Source organism: Peromyscus maniculatus, chromosome 12 (assembly GCF_049852395.1).
Source record: "Peromyscus maniculatus bairdii isolate BWxNUB_F1_BW_parent chromosome 12, HU_Pman_BW_mat_3.1, whole genome shotgun sequence".
Taxonomy (NCBI): Eukaryota; Metazoa; Chordata; class Mammalia; order Rodentia; family Cricetidae; genus Peromyscus; species Peromyscus maniculatus.
In genome coordinates, this window is record NC_134863.1 from 4,718,837 (window position 1) to 4,734,530 (window position 15,694).

The window sequence follows — 15,694 nt, forward strand, 5'->3', positions numbered from 1 at the left end:
TCACACCTTTCATGCAAAAACCCTCAGGACTCACCTCCCTGACCCTATCTTCAGCCCGGGCGGCTGACCTTCCCTCGCAGTGAGGCCACATCCAATTCTGGCAGGATTCAGAGACCGTTTTCCAAGGAGGTCACTCCTGGCCCTCAGATGGCATTCCTGGGTGTATGAAACGCTGTGCTGGTGTGGAAACCCATCTCCCACTCCTGAGCCAGGTTTACAGGGAACGCCATAAAAGAAGCAGAGAGGCCAGCCTGTCCTTGGGAGGCCCCAGGGTTAGTGTGTGGCTTCTTCCTAGGAAGATGAAGGGTAAGCAGTAGACTGCAAGCCAGGGACTCCAAATGGGGGACTGCAATGTTGCCATCTGACTGGCCAGTTGGAACAGATGCCGGCTTCTGCTGCAAGCCTTTTCTAGTAAACAGGTCAATATAGTTCCCTTATGTCTAAGTGAGGATAAATTGAGCCAAACTGTGCTTTGAGTAGTCTTGGTTTGCTCTGTTTTTAAGGCAGAGTCTCATGTAGCCTGGGCTGGTCTTGAACCCACTATGTAGCTAAGGATGACCTTGAACTTGTGGTCCTCCTGGGAGGCCTCTACCTCCCAATTTCTGGGATTATAGGTACGTACCACCATGCCATTTGTGTGGTGTTAGGTGTGGAACCCAGGGCTTTGTGAATGGTAGTCAGACCCTCACACTGAATTGCACCCCCAGGGTTTCTTGCACCCTAGACCAGCCCTCACCATTGAGATAAACCCCTTCAGTCCTTAAGTATTCTTTTGGAGCATGCTTTCTAGGGGATGCACTGTATTTTAGTAAAGTTTAATTACGCTTTGGTATATTTTTCCTACAAAAGAAAAAGAGTTCTAGGTTTAAACTTGTCACTATGCACCCCAGAAACTACACTTGAGATGTCCTAGAAGTCTTGAGTCCCCAGGTTACAGTTTTCCAGGGGTTCTAGAGGAGACCCTGTGTGTTGGCTAGTTTTATGTCAACTTGATACAAGCTAAAGTCATCTGAGAGGAGGGAGCCTCAGTTGAGAAAATGCCTCCATACGATTGGGCTGCAGGCAAGCCTGTAGGGCATTTCTTAATTAGTGCTTGATGGGGGAGGGGCCAGGACCACCCCTGGGCTGGTGGTCCTGGGTTCTATAAGAAAACAGGCTGAGCAAGCCATGGGGAGCAAACCAGTGAGAAACACCCCTCCGTGGCCTCTGCTTCAGCTCCTGCCTCCAGGATCCTGCCCTGACTTCCCTCAGTGATGAACTGTGATGTTTAAGTGTAAGACAAACAAACTTTTCCTTTCCGAGTCGCTGTGGTCACGGCGCTTCTCGACAGCAGTAGTAACCCTCATGAAGACACCCTGTTTCATCTGAGTCGGCAACCCACGGGCAGAAGCTTCGTGCCTTCCAGAGGGACAGTATTTCTTTCTCTCTTTTTTCTTTGTTCATAAACCCAATAATTTGAGGATGCCAAAACTAGGGTCACTAATTCATACACTGTATGGCATGAAGTGATCCCCAAAACCAGTTGTTTATAACCTTCATCCCACGTGAAAGCCTCTGCTTTGGCTAAGAGGTAAATTGTAGCATTTATTCTGTTTGCCTCACTCTTTTTTATTATGTGCACAGGGCAAACAGGAACAGCATTTCCAGTGGCGGAAGGACCACAGGAAGGGCACCCTACAAGGGGAGGGGGCAGACCTGAAGTCAGCAGAAATGTCGCCGGTCCCCTTCTGAGTGAGAATGAGCAGGCTGTGGCCATCGGGCTTGACAGAAGCAGCGTGGCAGCCACGCACGGTGGAGTTGGTAGCAGACCGGCGGAGATCAGGAGGTGACGGCTCTCTTCCTTAGCTCAGACTGGCAGGGCATGGGTCTGAAAACGGATATCAGCTGCCCAGGCCTGAGCAGGGCTGGCACCAGGATCAGTCTCTACTCACAGCCGGTTGCTAGAAGTTGCCTGGCAGCTGCCACTGGTGTGGACATTGCTGACAGGCGCTTGTCACGAGGAAGCTGGAGGGAGGCCCACAGCACATTCTCGGTGCTGGGCAGGTGTGTGAATGGCGGTGCCAAGTTCAGACCGGGAAAGCTCAGCACAGTGGGGAGGGAGGGGCTTGCTGATCCTCTGCCCAAGTCGTCCTCGCTACTCCTTCCCGTGGCCGGAGAGATATCACTGCGGAGCATCTCTGACGGGCCTTAGGATCATCCGTACCAAATGCCGTCTGTGTCTTCCCACTCAAGGACAGAAGAGCCCTGGCCTGGCAAGTCACTGTCGCGGCCGGAGCCATGTCCTCCTTGCGTCTCCTCACTGTGGAACTCAGTACCGAGCAGCTCGTGAGTGGTGACGAGAGTTTGGCCTGGTCTGGAATCTCGCTCAGATGCATAAAGGTTTTCATAGTAACCTCTCCAGCCATTGGTCCCCCCCACACACACGACAGGTGGAGGCTGCCCAGGCTCTGATCCACGGTGGGCACATAAATGGGGGCTCCTGAAGACAGCGTAGTGGCCCTTCTTCTACTCTTGCTGTGTGCCTGGCTAGACTTGGTTACTGAAGCCCTGCTGGACATAAACGTGGATAGACATGCACAGTCGTGGCTACGCCGCAGAGATTTCTAGCCTGAGGGTTGACTTCACAGTGTTCACATCAGCAGGGCCTGCCTCCTGTGTTACAGGGACCTGCTGCACACCCCAAGCGTGTGCACACAAAGGAGCCATTGGATCTGGCCTGAACTCCTCTGCAGGGCAGCACCGAGGGGCGAGGTCATGTCTCCTCACCTTTGGCTCTCTGGGCCTTTGCTATCCAGCGTGGCAGCCACTGAACAGACAGGGCTGAATGTATTTACAGAAGGAAAACTCTTAGAACCTGCCCATACCAGCCACCCTTCAAGCAGTTAATAACTCACATTGAGCTACACAGAGAGAATGTCCCATGCTCACAGCACGCTCTGGGGGTAGCTGTTCAAAGCCTACTCAGAACCGACTGAACTCACATACCACAGTGTGTACCTCACAGATTGGTGTGAGTGTGAAGTGTGAGTGTGAAGCGAAATGTTGAAAGGTAATTGCTTCAACTCGTCACTTTGACTTGCAATTGTTTTTTTCAGTGACTGTTGAAGGCCTGAAGTCCACAGAGTCCGGGGGAGGACTGAGAACTCAGATGCCGGAGTGTGACCGGAGTATGGTGATCCTGTGTGACCCACTGTCTTAGTCTGTTTTCTGTTGCTAGAGCAAAATATCTGAGGCTGGCACTTCACGAGCAAAGGCACGTTCAGCTCGCCGTTCTGGACATACAGGCACTGCACTAGCATCGGCTTTGGTAAAGGTCCTCCTGGATAGAGGACGAAGTCATGGTGGGGCATGGAAGCCAGAGATCTGAGAACTACCGAGGTTCTGAGAAAACGCTGTTATTCCCTTCCTATGGGGGTGCTCCAGGACCTTCCCACTGTCTACTGGAACTCCTCCTCTTTGGAGATTTCACCATCTTTCAATATTGTCACAACAAGGACCAGGTCTCCAGCACATGACCCTGGGGGTACAAAGCACAGCCAAACAGTAGCGCCCATCCTGACCTGCACTGGTGTAGCCATGGGTGAGGAGTACTCGCAAATAACTCTCTGTGGTGTTTTCTATCTCAAGCCTGGATCATGTGCAATGGGATTCCCATTGCGGGGAAACCCCGGGGTCATCGGCTGCACCATATCCAGTGGGAGTGTTTTCTGGGGAGGAGGGAGCCAGGTAAGCCTGCTACTCTAAGACCGAAGCAGGAGCACAGACTAGAGGAAAGGCCAGCTCTTCCCCATTCAGTGCATACCCACAGTGGTGGATGCTGGCCGGCCTTTCCCTTGCCACTGAAACACAAGCTTCTCAGCCTCAGGGCATCATGTCTGATAGGTTGGAATCTGTTGGGAGGTATGCACAAGGGACCTGATTTGGGTTTGGGGCACTGTCCCACTCGGAAGGAGCCCGTGACAGAGCATGGCCACCCACCCTCTTCAGACCTCACAGTGTCACTCTGTCTTCTATCTTTACTGTCCACTCCTGGTCTTGAGGACCCTGCCAGAATGGGCGAGCTGAAGGATGCTCCTCTGCAGGTCTTCCTGCACGTGGTCCTTCTAGAGATGAAAGGTGACAAGCACCCCCACCCACACACCCCACACACACTTTTCACCCAATCCTCAGATCACGGAACTAGGAGGAAGCCCCGTCTCCTTGTGTAGCCTGTGTCCGGCTGCCCCTCAGGCCCATCCACAGCAGGGCACAGACCTAAAGGGCATGTGGGAAGAGGTCACACAGTCACCCTCGATGTCTGTAGGCATCTCGACTCCACAGCGGAGCTTCTGGGAAACATGGATTGTGGCTTCTTGTCACAGTGGTCCAGCCAGACCCTGCGCTGGCCCAAACCCTCACCCTGTCCTGCCATGTCCCTTCCTTCCCATTTGGTGCAAACCTTGATAGGTCCTGATGATTTTTACATGGCCATAAATCCACCCCGGGTAGGCTTTACACACATAATTGGGAGCTAAGTATAAATGGCTTCACGGCTGACGTGCCATCATCTCTAGCCAGCTAGGCAAGTGCTAAGAAGACCCAGTGTTTCCCAACCCCCAGGGGGTCCCGGGCCCAGAAAATTCTCTCCCACAGGGCACAACACGACCCTAAGCATACAGGTTCTCCTGGGTTTGGGTGGACAGTTTATGAGTTAGCTCATGACCCAGGGGGATGGGCAGCATGGCCTTGGTCTTCCCACCAGTGTTTCACATGAAATCTATGAGGGTGGGAGCTGACAAGGAGAAAGGAAGGGACAGGCAGCGTGGAGGAGGCGTGTGGAAGGAGCTCAGTGTACCACAGAGGGGCCGTGAAGCCTGGGGCTCTCTCAGAACAATGGGAAGAATTAGGGCTTCTCCAGTCCAGTGAAGGGATCTGGGCTGAAAAATAGCCCTGGAGACCCCACACCCTTTCCTCCACGGAGGTGAGTATGAGGCCCCGTTACAGGAGCTTGGAGGCGAGCGGGAGTTGAGTTCTGAGGGCAGGAGACCCAGCAGCAGGACCCGCTCCCCACTGAACTTTGAACTCCGTCCCTTTCCCAGGCCACGCTGCCCTCACCACCTCCTTTGTGCATGTGGAAGCCCATTTCACGGATTCTGAGGATGAGGACGTGGGGACCAGCAAAGAGCTCTGTGTGTCTTTCGCCGTCAGTTCCTTACTGATAAACCCCTCGTGGTTCTTCCCCATTCTCTCTGGCCTGCATAAGTTGTTTTTGCACACCCTTCTCCGAGAGTCATTCCTTCCCCAGCTCTGGGTCCCAGGAGTCCTGTCCCTGGGAGCGCTGCCCTCTGTGGGGACAGTGGCCTGTGATTCTGGGACTCAAAGGGACTTCAGCAAGCTGACTTACACACCAGGTCAAATGTCAGAAGTCACCCTTAGGCCTTTGCCTCGTGCGCGGCAGTACTCGGTAATGCTCCAGTTGCAGAGGCCAGGTCTGCTCTGTGAGTGCGTTTGTTCTGGGGTTGGGGTTGCATGTTTTTACTCTGAAGAAGTCACTTGCTACCGATTGCTTTAAAACTCGGTCTGCAGTATAAAAGACATCAGAGGGGTGTGCCCTAAGTGCAGCAGCCTCTCCCTGGCTCCTCTCTCCCTCTCCGTCTTAATGGCGTATACTAAGTGCCGAGTTAACACATACCGTCACACTGCCTGTCCTCGCTTCTATCAGTGTCTGCTTAGGACTTCCCCAGAAGGCACCGAGGGGACATTACCACCAGGGGTCTTCTATGGAAGCACAGGTATCGGGGCCTAACTAGCTTAGAGTCAGCTGGGTTAATGTAAAACCCATGGGCTTCAAACAGGAACTCCCAGACCTCTGTTAGGAGTTCCCACCAAAGTGGACTTGGCCTCACCCAAGGTTTCCTATGGCTACAGATGGGGTCTAGCCTCATCCCTGTCTGTGACAATCTGAGGTCGTCGAAGTGAGTGAGGCTGGGGACAACACTCAGCAGCGGGGCATTGCCCTGCCCTAGCTTTGATTCCCAGAACCATAAAAAACAATAATAATTTTTAAAAAAGGAAGAGAGTTTGAATGGCCCCAGTGCCCCTTCATCTCCTGCCTGTTCCCAGAGGAAAACTCAGGGAAGATGGCAGGTGCCATAGAAGGACAGGTGGAGGAAACGGGCATGCACCACCGTTCTAGGTGGCAAATGGACAAGACTCCTCCGCTGCCCTCCCAATGGGCAAGGGAACCCTGCAATGCTGCCGCCACCCAGCACAGCACCAAGACAGGGAAAGGCAGGTGGCATTTCAGAGCATCAAGAGTCACAAGCACTGCAGTGGGACTCCGCCCTTCTGCTCTGTCCGGGAAGTGGATCCTCTCCCTGCTGCCTCCAACGGCCAGCATGAGGTGCGGGAGAGGAGGGGGCAGGAGGAAGAGGGGGCCTGGACATCGCTGCCTTCAACGGCCAGCACGAAGTGCGGGAGAGGAGGGGTGCAGGAGGAAGAGGGGGCCTGGACATCGGGGTCTTCTGGAACCCACCGTACTGGCTGCTTCGGGGTGTCCCGAGTCTGAGACCAAGTGTGGCTCCCCTGCCCGGCCAATCCCTCTCAGAGCTGCGTCTCTCTCCCAGCCCTTGGCCCCGTCACCTCACTGACATTTATCCAGAGAGGTGGCTTGCACCCCCTGCACTAGGATAGCATCCCAGGGCTGACTCTGCCCTTGCCTGTTCATTACCCCTTCCTGTCAAAGCCATGTGGGGGGCCTCGGAATGAGGAGGAAGAATCAGGCTCTACATCCTAGAGCCTCAGCCGCAGCCGCAGCTGAAGCCGCAGCAGCCGCAGCTGAAGCAGCAGCAGCAGCAGCTGAAGCCGCAGCAGCAGCAGCAGCAAGTGCCAGAAACGCCTCCCGCACTGCCCCAAAGCCTTCAAAACAGAGCCCTCTGTTCCTGTGTGAGCTCTCCTGCCTTTTCCTCTCAGAGAACTCCTTTCTCTTGGAATATCAGTGTCCCTCTCCCCTCAGACGATCACTGCCTCTGCCCTGAGTTCCAGCCCATCATCCATCAGCATATCTGCAGGCTTGGCTTCCTCCCCAGACAGCATGTGAAGTTGGGATCCCCTGGTGGACCTTAGTCTGCCTTCCCAGTCTCTCCCCCAGGGTTTGCTGCAGACCCAGCTCCTTTTGTCCTGTCTGGCCTCTCTGATATACACACACACACACACACACACACACACACACACACACACACACACACACACACACACTGCGGCAGCCTGACTTTAGGCATGAGACACAGCTTAGTCCATAAGTGAGGTCCTAACAGAAAGCTGCACGAAGCTCCCCCTCCAAAGGCCTCTTCAGTTTGGGGTCCGGCAGCTTCACTCCATCTCTGGCCCTACCCCCACCCCAGGCAGGCAGCACGGCCCAAGTATGACTTGAGTTTGCTGCTCATACATGTCACCTCAGCTACTCAAGGCAGCCCCTAGCTTTCCTTTGCTATCTTCTCTCCAGGAACCCTGCACCCACTGCTTCTGGATCTACAGCTCCCAACCACATGCTCAGTGTCTGGCCCAGCCGTGGCCAGCGCGGGTCAGCGCTGCCGTAGGCACACCTACCCTCTCGAGGTTGGCAGGTTTCGCAGTACCGGTGGACTTGGCTGGAGAGGGATGGCCCCATCCATGGTCTGAGCCCAATGTTTGGGTCACCCAGTATCCCAACAGAATGGGCAATGGCAGGTGAGCACCATGCATGCTGCTGGGGAAAGACGAGGCCTCAGAACTGGCCCCTTTTAGTTACAGTACCTGAGTCAGGATCAGGGGGTCCCCCCTACACAAAAAATAGCCCTGTGTTTGGAGCCAGGGTTGCCCCATCTTTTAGTTCTCAGGCCCCTTCCCACAGAAACCGTACTTTCCATTCCAGGGCCCAGACCAGAGCAAGCAAGGCTGCTTCCAGGCCCAAGTCCATGCAGACCTCAAACCCTAGCCATTATGTTTCCTGGGTCAGCAGGGTCCTAGCCTCAGAGACCCCTGTCCAAAAACTGCTGTCCACAGAGACCATCTGCCCCTGGGTCAGGACCAACTCCTGCAGAAGACATGAAGCGAGTGCGAGCCTAAGAGAAAAGCGTCCTGGGGAAGCAGCTACGCTGTCTTCCCAGCCTCGTCTCTCATTGAGATGTAAGTACAAGGAGGGACCTGAGCTCCGCTACCCTGGCCTGGAGGAGACAAGCATTGTGCAGAGTCCAGGCTCAGCACAATGGGCGCCAAGGCTGCTAGTCTGACCCCACCCGGCCTCGACAGAAGTGGGAACTCATGGTGGGGGAGCGAACGGCTCTCGGAGTGGAGATTCAGTCCGTTTGTCATGTATGTCATGTATGCTGCTTCCGTGTGTCCAGCACTGAGCAAGGTCTTAGGAGCGAGCCAGAGCAGGGGATGCTTCCCTGCGCCAGCGGAGCCCACTGAGAATCACAGAAGCCCACATGCGTGGAGGACTTAAATCACACGTGGGATCACACTTAACTCTTACTAAATCACAAAGCCACTCTAGGTCCACTGAGGGGAGCCACACAGCTAGCCACTGTCAGGGCTGAGAATCATAGCATTTTTCTTTGAAATGTACTGTTAGGGACCAACTTTCTGAGGACGAAACGGTATGTTTTGTCTGCAAGCATGTTCAGCCTGGCACTTAGAAGTGAGCTTCATGTCACCCTTTTGACTGCTCAGACACGATTGCCAGCATTTACTGAGACACCTGTCTATACCAGCGTGTGGGCGTGTCTTCTAGACAGTCTTCGGTTTTGACTCAGGTCAACTCCATTGACATTTTGTACAAGCACGGTTCTCTTCGCGGTTACTGCAGCTCCAGCTTTTGCTTTGTCCTCCTCCTCTCCTCGTGGACGGGCTCACTGTGGCCGTCCTTTGTACAATGTGTGCCGCGGGGTAGCGCAGAACCGACACACTCTGCCATTTTTCTTACTCTTAGGCTGTAACTTAACGTGGACAGTCTTGCTCTTGCCTTACTGCAGACTGAGGCCACGGCCGGGCCAGCCCTGCTCACCGCTGTCTGCTTCCAGCACCGCCAGCTTGCCTCCTGCTCAGAGGCACTGGCCTTGTTTGGTAACTGCTTCCCCAGTGTCTTCCTCTTCCCTGCGCGGGCATCTGCTGGGCCTCTCTGTCACCCAGTCTTTCACCCCAAAGCCCTCCTCCTCCCTTCCCCTGAGTCCCCTAGTTTATTTTCACTGTTTGCTGCCATTCAAACCCGAGATATCCACCAAAGGCCCTTGTGTTGAAGGCTTGGTCCCCAGACGGTTACTGTTGTTGGGGAGCTCAGGGAGGGACCCAGAAAGGGGTCCTCTTTCTGACGCCCAGCTGTCCTAAGGTGACCTGGTGCTCCCTGGTACCATGTGCTCTTTTGCCACAGTCCTGACTTTGCCATGAGCCAGTCTGCCACCGACCAGGTTGTAAGCCAAAATAAACCTCTCCTTCCGAAGTCAACGTCTTGGGGGGGGGGGTAGGGAGGGCTTGTCATTGTGGTGGAAATCTAACACTTTTGTTTTGAATAAAAGCAAAAGTCCTTTATTCTACACATACTCTATCGTGGACATAAACAAGTTTCTCCTAGTTTCTTTGGTTTAAGTTTTTTTTCTTATAATTTTCCATTGGTTTTCTTGAGGTATGCCTCCATACATCTGCAACTACATTTTTTATGGTTATAATTCATGGCTTTAATCTTGTCTCCCAAAGACTTCTTCTCTAGCCTAAGAAATGCTCAGGGTTTTGTTGTTGTTGCTGTTGTTGTTTGATTGGTTGGTTGGTTGTTTTTTTGTGTTTGTTTTTGTTTTTTATTCTTTGTTTTGTTTTTTGTTTGTTTTTTCAAGAGAGGGTTTCTATGTAGCCCTCGTTGTCCTGGAACTCATTCTATAGACCAGACTGGCTTCAGACTCAGAGATCCTCTTGACTCTGTCTCCCAAGTGCTGGGACTAAAGGTGTGTGTACCCACCACCTGACTTCTGATCATGTTTTTAATTCTGCATTTAGCATGATCTGTGGTATTATTAAAATGCTTTGAATCAATATGGCAGTTATATTACCCCAAACCCTTTGGGGACTACTTTAAAGCATGACCATACAAGAGGTTCTAGGGTTTTTACCCTCTGGTGTATAAGAATCCACACAGGAATCAAATGCAGGGCAGGGATGTACCTCGGCGCCAGAGTGAGGAACACCTTTGGGCGCTTCTCTCTGAGTTAGGTTTCCTTACTGGGGTAGGACAGAAGGAATCTCGATATAGTTTTAATTTGCTAGTGAGACTGAACATTTTTCATATGTTTATTGGCCATTTGTATTTCTTTGTTTGCAAACTGTTCATTTCATTAACCAAGTTACCAATTAGGTTGCTTGATTTCATTGTTTAGATTTATTTTATGTGTACGAGTGTTTTGTCTGAATGCATGTGTGTGTATCACATGACTATCTGGTGCCCACAGAGGTCAAAAGAAAGTGTCAGATCCCAAAGTGGGTATTGGATATTCTGGAACTGAATTATGGATTATTGTAAACACCATGTAAGTACTAGGTGTTTACTAATCTAGGTCCTCTGAGGAGCAACAAGTGCTATTAAACATCTCTGCAACCATGGCTGTTCATCATTTTGAGTTCTTTGATTACTATGTACTCTAGATGGTAACCCTCTGTCAGAGGTTCAGCTTGCAAATCTTTCTTCCACTCTGTGAGCCAACTCTTCATTCCAAGGCTTCCTTTGCTGGACAGACATCTTTTAATTTCATAAGATTTGTCAGCTGTTGGCTTGTTTCAGAGCAGCTGAAGACCTTTTCTGCATCTATATCTGGAAACATTTTTCCCGTATCAGTTTCAGGGTGTCAAAATGTACATTAAAGTCTTTGTTCCATCTGGAGTTAATTTTGCATAGGGATATATATATATATATATATATATATATATATGTGTGTTGTTGGTGTTTTGAGACAGGACTTCACTATGTAGCCCTGGCTGGCCTGGAAAGCACAGAGACCTCACTGCCTCTGTCTCCCAAGTGCTAGGATTAAAGGCGTGTACCGCTATGCCTGCCTTCCATTTTCTCATACTTAAATTGTGAACAATGGAAGTTTAATCCAGATTGTTGTAAAGAGCCCCACAGCCAGACATCAAGTGGTCCATTTCCCACTAGCAGGGGAAACTGCCGTACATCTGTGTTATCAGCACCGTGCTAGATTCAATTCTACAAGCTGAAGGTAAAGACTGACCTCACACCAGTCAGCTGCTCAATTCACGATCCTCTGAGTGACCCAAACTTCAGGCACAGGCTGTGTATTTGAATGAATGCCCCTGAAAGGACTAATACAAAATGGCTCCTAAATTAAAACGGCTCCTAAATCTAGATGGTTCTCTTGTTCTGGTTACTGAACAGATCTTAATTATATGGAAAGTACCATGTACTGCTCGGTGAGTTTTCTGAACCAACTGTTTGCAAAGGCCAAACACAGAACCCCACAACCACACCACTGAATCAAATGGAACCCCTGTTTTGCAGAACTCTGTGAACTTTGACCAACTTAAAAAGCCATATCTGCAACCGTCATATAATTTCCCATACATACATGCAAACATACATACATACATACATACATACATACATACACACACACACACACACACACCACCACCACCACCACCACCGCCGCCGCTGCTGCCTCTCCCTGGACTCCCGTATAAACGCAGCCCCTAACAAGAGCAGGGCCGGCACTCGCTTTGGTGTCTCGGCCTCTCTCCGCCTGGGAAGAGTGGCGAAGCCCCTTTCCATGCTGCGCTGTTGTACATCTTTGCCTCTCACAACTCTAGCCTAGGTTTGCACCAGACGGTTCCCCCACCTCCTCGGGCTTAACAATTCACCAGAAATCACTGCATACTAAGGAAAGCACTCTGTCTGTAATTACAACACCCAAATGTCCCAACCCACAGCTTCCTGCCCTTTCTTGAAGTGTCTTAGGCTCCCAGCTTATTAGTCGCTACCACTAAATGAAAAACAAAACAAAAAGGAGGACATGACGGTTCCTAGGTAGCGTGGAGGAGGTTTATTACAGACAGAGGGGGAGCACAGTCAGAGGCACCTGACCATGGCCATAGACTGGACCAGGTCAAGAGAACAAGAGAGGACCAAGAGATCCAGGAGAGGAGCTCGCCAGAGCCCCAGAGACTGCCTGTCCCGAATGGCTGGGGGAAGGGCAGAGACGCTCAGAGGGCTGGGGGCTGAGGTAGGGGTGGGACATGCCAGCCATGACTAACTGGTAGGGACCGAGGGAGACTGGGGGCCGGGGTCTGCTGTGATATGTTAAATAGGCACTTCCCGTAGCTACTGGTCCTGAGCTGGAGACCTAACAGCCGCCCAGCTGTTTCACAGAGGTTGACCTTCACTGGTGCTTCATCACGAGTGCCAACAACTGGCCACAGGACTGAACCCAGCCCCCTGCCTCTGGTCACCAAGTGATGAGGCCGGCCTTTCCCTCGGCCCCTAACGGTCCCTGGCTTCATTTGCATAGCAAAGGCAATCCTGCTAAACAGGAAATGCTAAGGTTTTGAAGTTCTGTGGCCAGGACTGAGGACAGTGACCACATACATTCGTATACCGTGGTACCTATGTCAAAACCTGTCAAAATGTAAACTTTGTACAAAGTCCACATCCACATACAGAACTATACTACACCATTTAGGAAATTAGGTGTTTTTTTTTTTAATTTTTAAAATTTTAAATTGTGTGTGTGAGCATGCGTGTGCTTGTGCACACGTGAGTGCAGGTGCCCATGAGGACCAGAGGCGCTGGGTCTTCATGGAACTTGAGTTACAGGTGACTGTGAACTGAACTCATGTGCTCTGAGCCATCTCTCCCGCTCCAGAAAAGGATTTTAAATTACGATGTCAATCGTTGTCATTATTACTGCGTGTGCACACACGTGTGTACGTGCCACAGTGCGTGTGTGCAAGTCAGAGACAACTTTCTGGAGTCAGTCCCATGGGTCTGCGGGGGTTGACCTTCACGTTCCTTCCATGGGATTTTGATTGATCAGACACAAGAAAATAGCCCCTAATTGTTAATTTGACCCATGAGGAAAGGGGGCAGTGGAGAGACCAGGCATATCGGATCCCATGCATTTCCGTCCTCTACGGGGAAACGTAGCTGAAATGCGCTGTCTCTTCTGTCAAATGAGAGAAAGGTGTCTCCATCCTTAAGGAAGTGTTGTAAAGACGCCATCTGGCGAAAATCCTTTCCCTGCCTCAGCGTTTTCCTAAGGTCAAAGTGTGTGCTTAAGGCTGTGTCCTGGTCTCCACAGGGGTGCTTCGCTCTCCTCCTGCACCGCTCCATGGTAGCTGTGGGGGTCTGGAAGAAAAATGGCCCCATAGGGAGCGGCACTATTAGGAGGCGTGGCCTTGTCTTGTTGGAGGAAGTGTGTCACTGTGGGGGTGGGCTTTGAGGTCTGCTCTGCTCAAGCCACGCCCAGCTGCCTCCTGCAGATCCAGATGTAGAACCTCAGCTCTGTCTCCAGCAGGTCTGCCCACGTGCTACATGTCCACCATGATAAAATGGACTAAACCGCTGAAACTGTAAGCCACCCCAGGAGTTGCCATGGTTCTAGTGTCTCTTCACAGCAACAGAAACAGAACTTAGTAAGAACATGAGGCTTAGCTCTGACCACTCAGAGTGACTCCCTCAGCCCCCCCAGATGGACTCCCTACACAAGAAGCAAAAGTTTTTGCCTTGTCAAGTTATTTCAGATCATGTGGATATTTTTTTTTTTGACCCCAGACCCACTTCTTAGATTAGGTACACTCATTAGGTACACCCATGAGGTGCTTTCCATGACTGAGGATTTAGGGGACTGATGCCCATCCTGGGAGATGCATCCCACTACCTTGTTGCATTAGGTTTTCTTTTTTTATTAATTAATTTTTTTCATGTATTTTACATCCCAACCACAGTTTCCCTTCCCTCCTCTCCTACTTTTTCCTCCCCCACCTGCCCTCTGCCCCTCCCAATCCGCTCCTCCTCTGTTTCTGTTCAGGTAGGGGCAGGCCTCCCGTGGATGTCAACAAAGCTTGGCATATCCAGTTGAGGTGGGACTAAGCTCCTCCCTTTGTATTAAGGCTGGGCGAGGCAACCCAGTATGAGGAATAGGTTCCCAGGAACTAACTCAGTCGTTAGAGACAGGCCCTGATCCCACTGCTGGGAGTTCCACAGATAGACCAAGCTAGTCAGCTTATGTAGAAGAACTCCTGCTTGGTGAAGAGTGCCCACTTGCTTTATGAAAGGTGAAATTCAGAAAAGCATCAACACTATGGTTTCCTGGGAAGCCCTGACACCAAGGACTAGCAACTTGGAAGTGGGCCAGACGCTCTTGAGTAGAATGGGCACAGATATAATGTCCTTGTGAGACACTGTGTTTGCCGTTTGTGAGCTGGGAGTCAATATTCCAGGAACAAACTACTGATGACCTGATTCTCAAGCTGAACAGAGTGGTGCCCGTTGCCTCTGATAATCATTAATTCAGAGATTCTCTTTTTATGCATTTCTGCAAGTTTTTATACAATTTTATATAAATTCGATTAGAACAGATGATGAGCATAAGGAAAAAATAATGTGAGAGGAATCTGTTGAAAAATATGAGATTATCACTTTATATTTTTGGCTAAAAGGGTTAAAAAGAGAATAGTGTAGATAAGGATGGATTTTGTAAAGCCAAGTCAAAGACGGTCTTAATAAGTTACACAAGGTTTGAAGATGATGAGCCTTAAGGATGACTCGTGTTCAAAGACGAAAGGTTTTGAAATGAGTGAGGTTATGCTGATCACAGCGGTATGAGAATCAGATAAAAGAACAAGGATGAATGTCTAATCAAGATTATTATGTTTGGTAACTTTGTTAGGCTCTAACCATTAGGGAAACCGAGTCTTAACAAAACCACTATCTATTTTAAACATTTTGAGTTATTTTATCTAAAAGTTACACAGACGTTAAAATGATATGACTGGTGAAGCCACCCTTGTGTGTATTCACTATCAAGCCTGGAAGCCCACACCAACGAGGATAGGTTGGTGGGAAGAGGACAGCCAGTATGTCCCCATAGTCTCAGGCACTTGAACACTTGGTCCCTAGCTGGTGACATCATTTGGGGTGGTGCAGCTTTGCTGGAGGAAGTATGCCACTGAGGACAGGCTTTAAGGAAAAAGCCTTGACTGCTTGTGGCTCTACTCTCTCTGCTTCGTGCTTATGGTAAAGGATGTGAACTTTCAGATTCCCGCTGTGGCCACTACACATCCTACCCTCCACTATGCTGTCCCCACCGTTATGGACTCTAGCCCTCTGGAATTGCAAGCCAAATGAACTCGTACTTCTGTAAGTTGTCCTGGTCATGATGTTTTTTGACAGCAACAGAAAAGTAACTAACCACACTCATACACACCTTGTGAGAAGGTCACTGGGGACCTCAGGCCACGTGCGTTGTGACACAAAAGTTATCATTGTGGGGTCTCTACACTGTTAAAAAGGTGTGGGTATGTATCACTTCTCAGGTTATAAACAAAAAGATGGTAAGTAAGAAAACAAACCTCAGATGAGAGCCTCCTGACCAGGGGATCTTTTTCTACACTGTGAAGATAAGTCTTTAGCCAGGTGGTAGTGGCACACACCTTTAATCCCAGCACTTGGGAGGCAGAG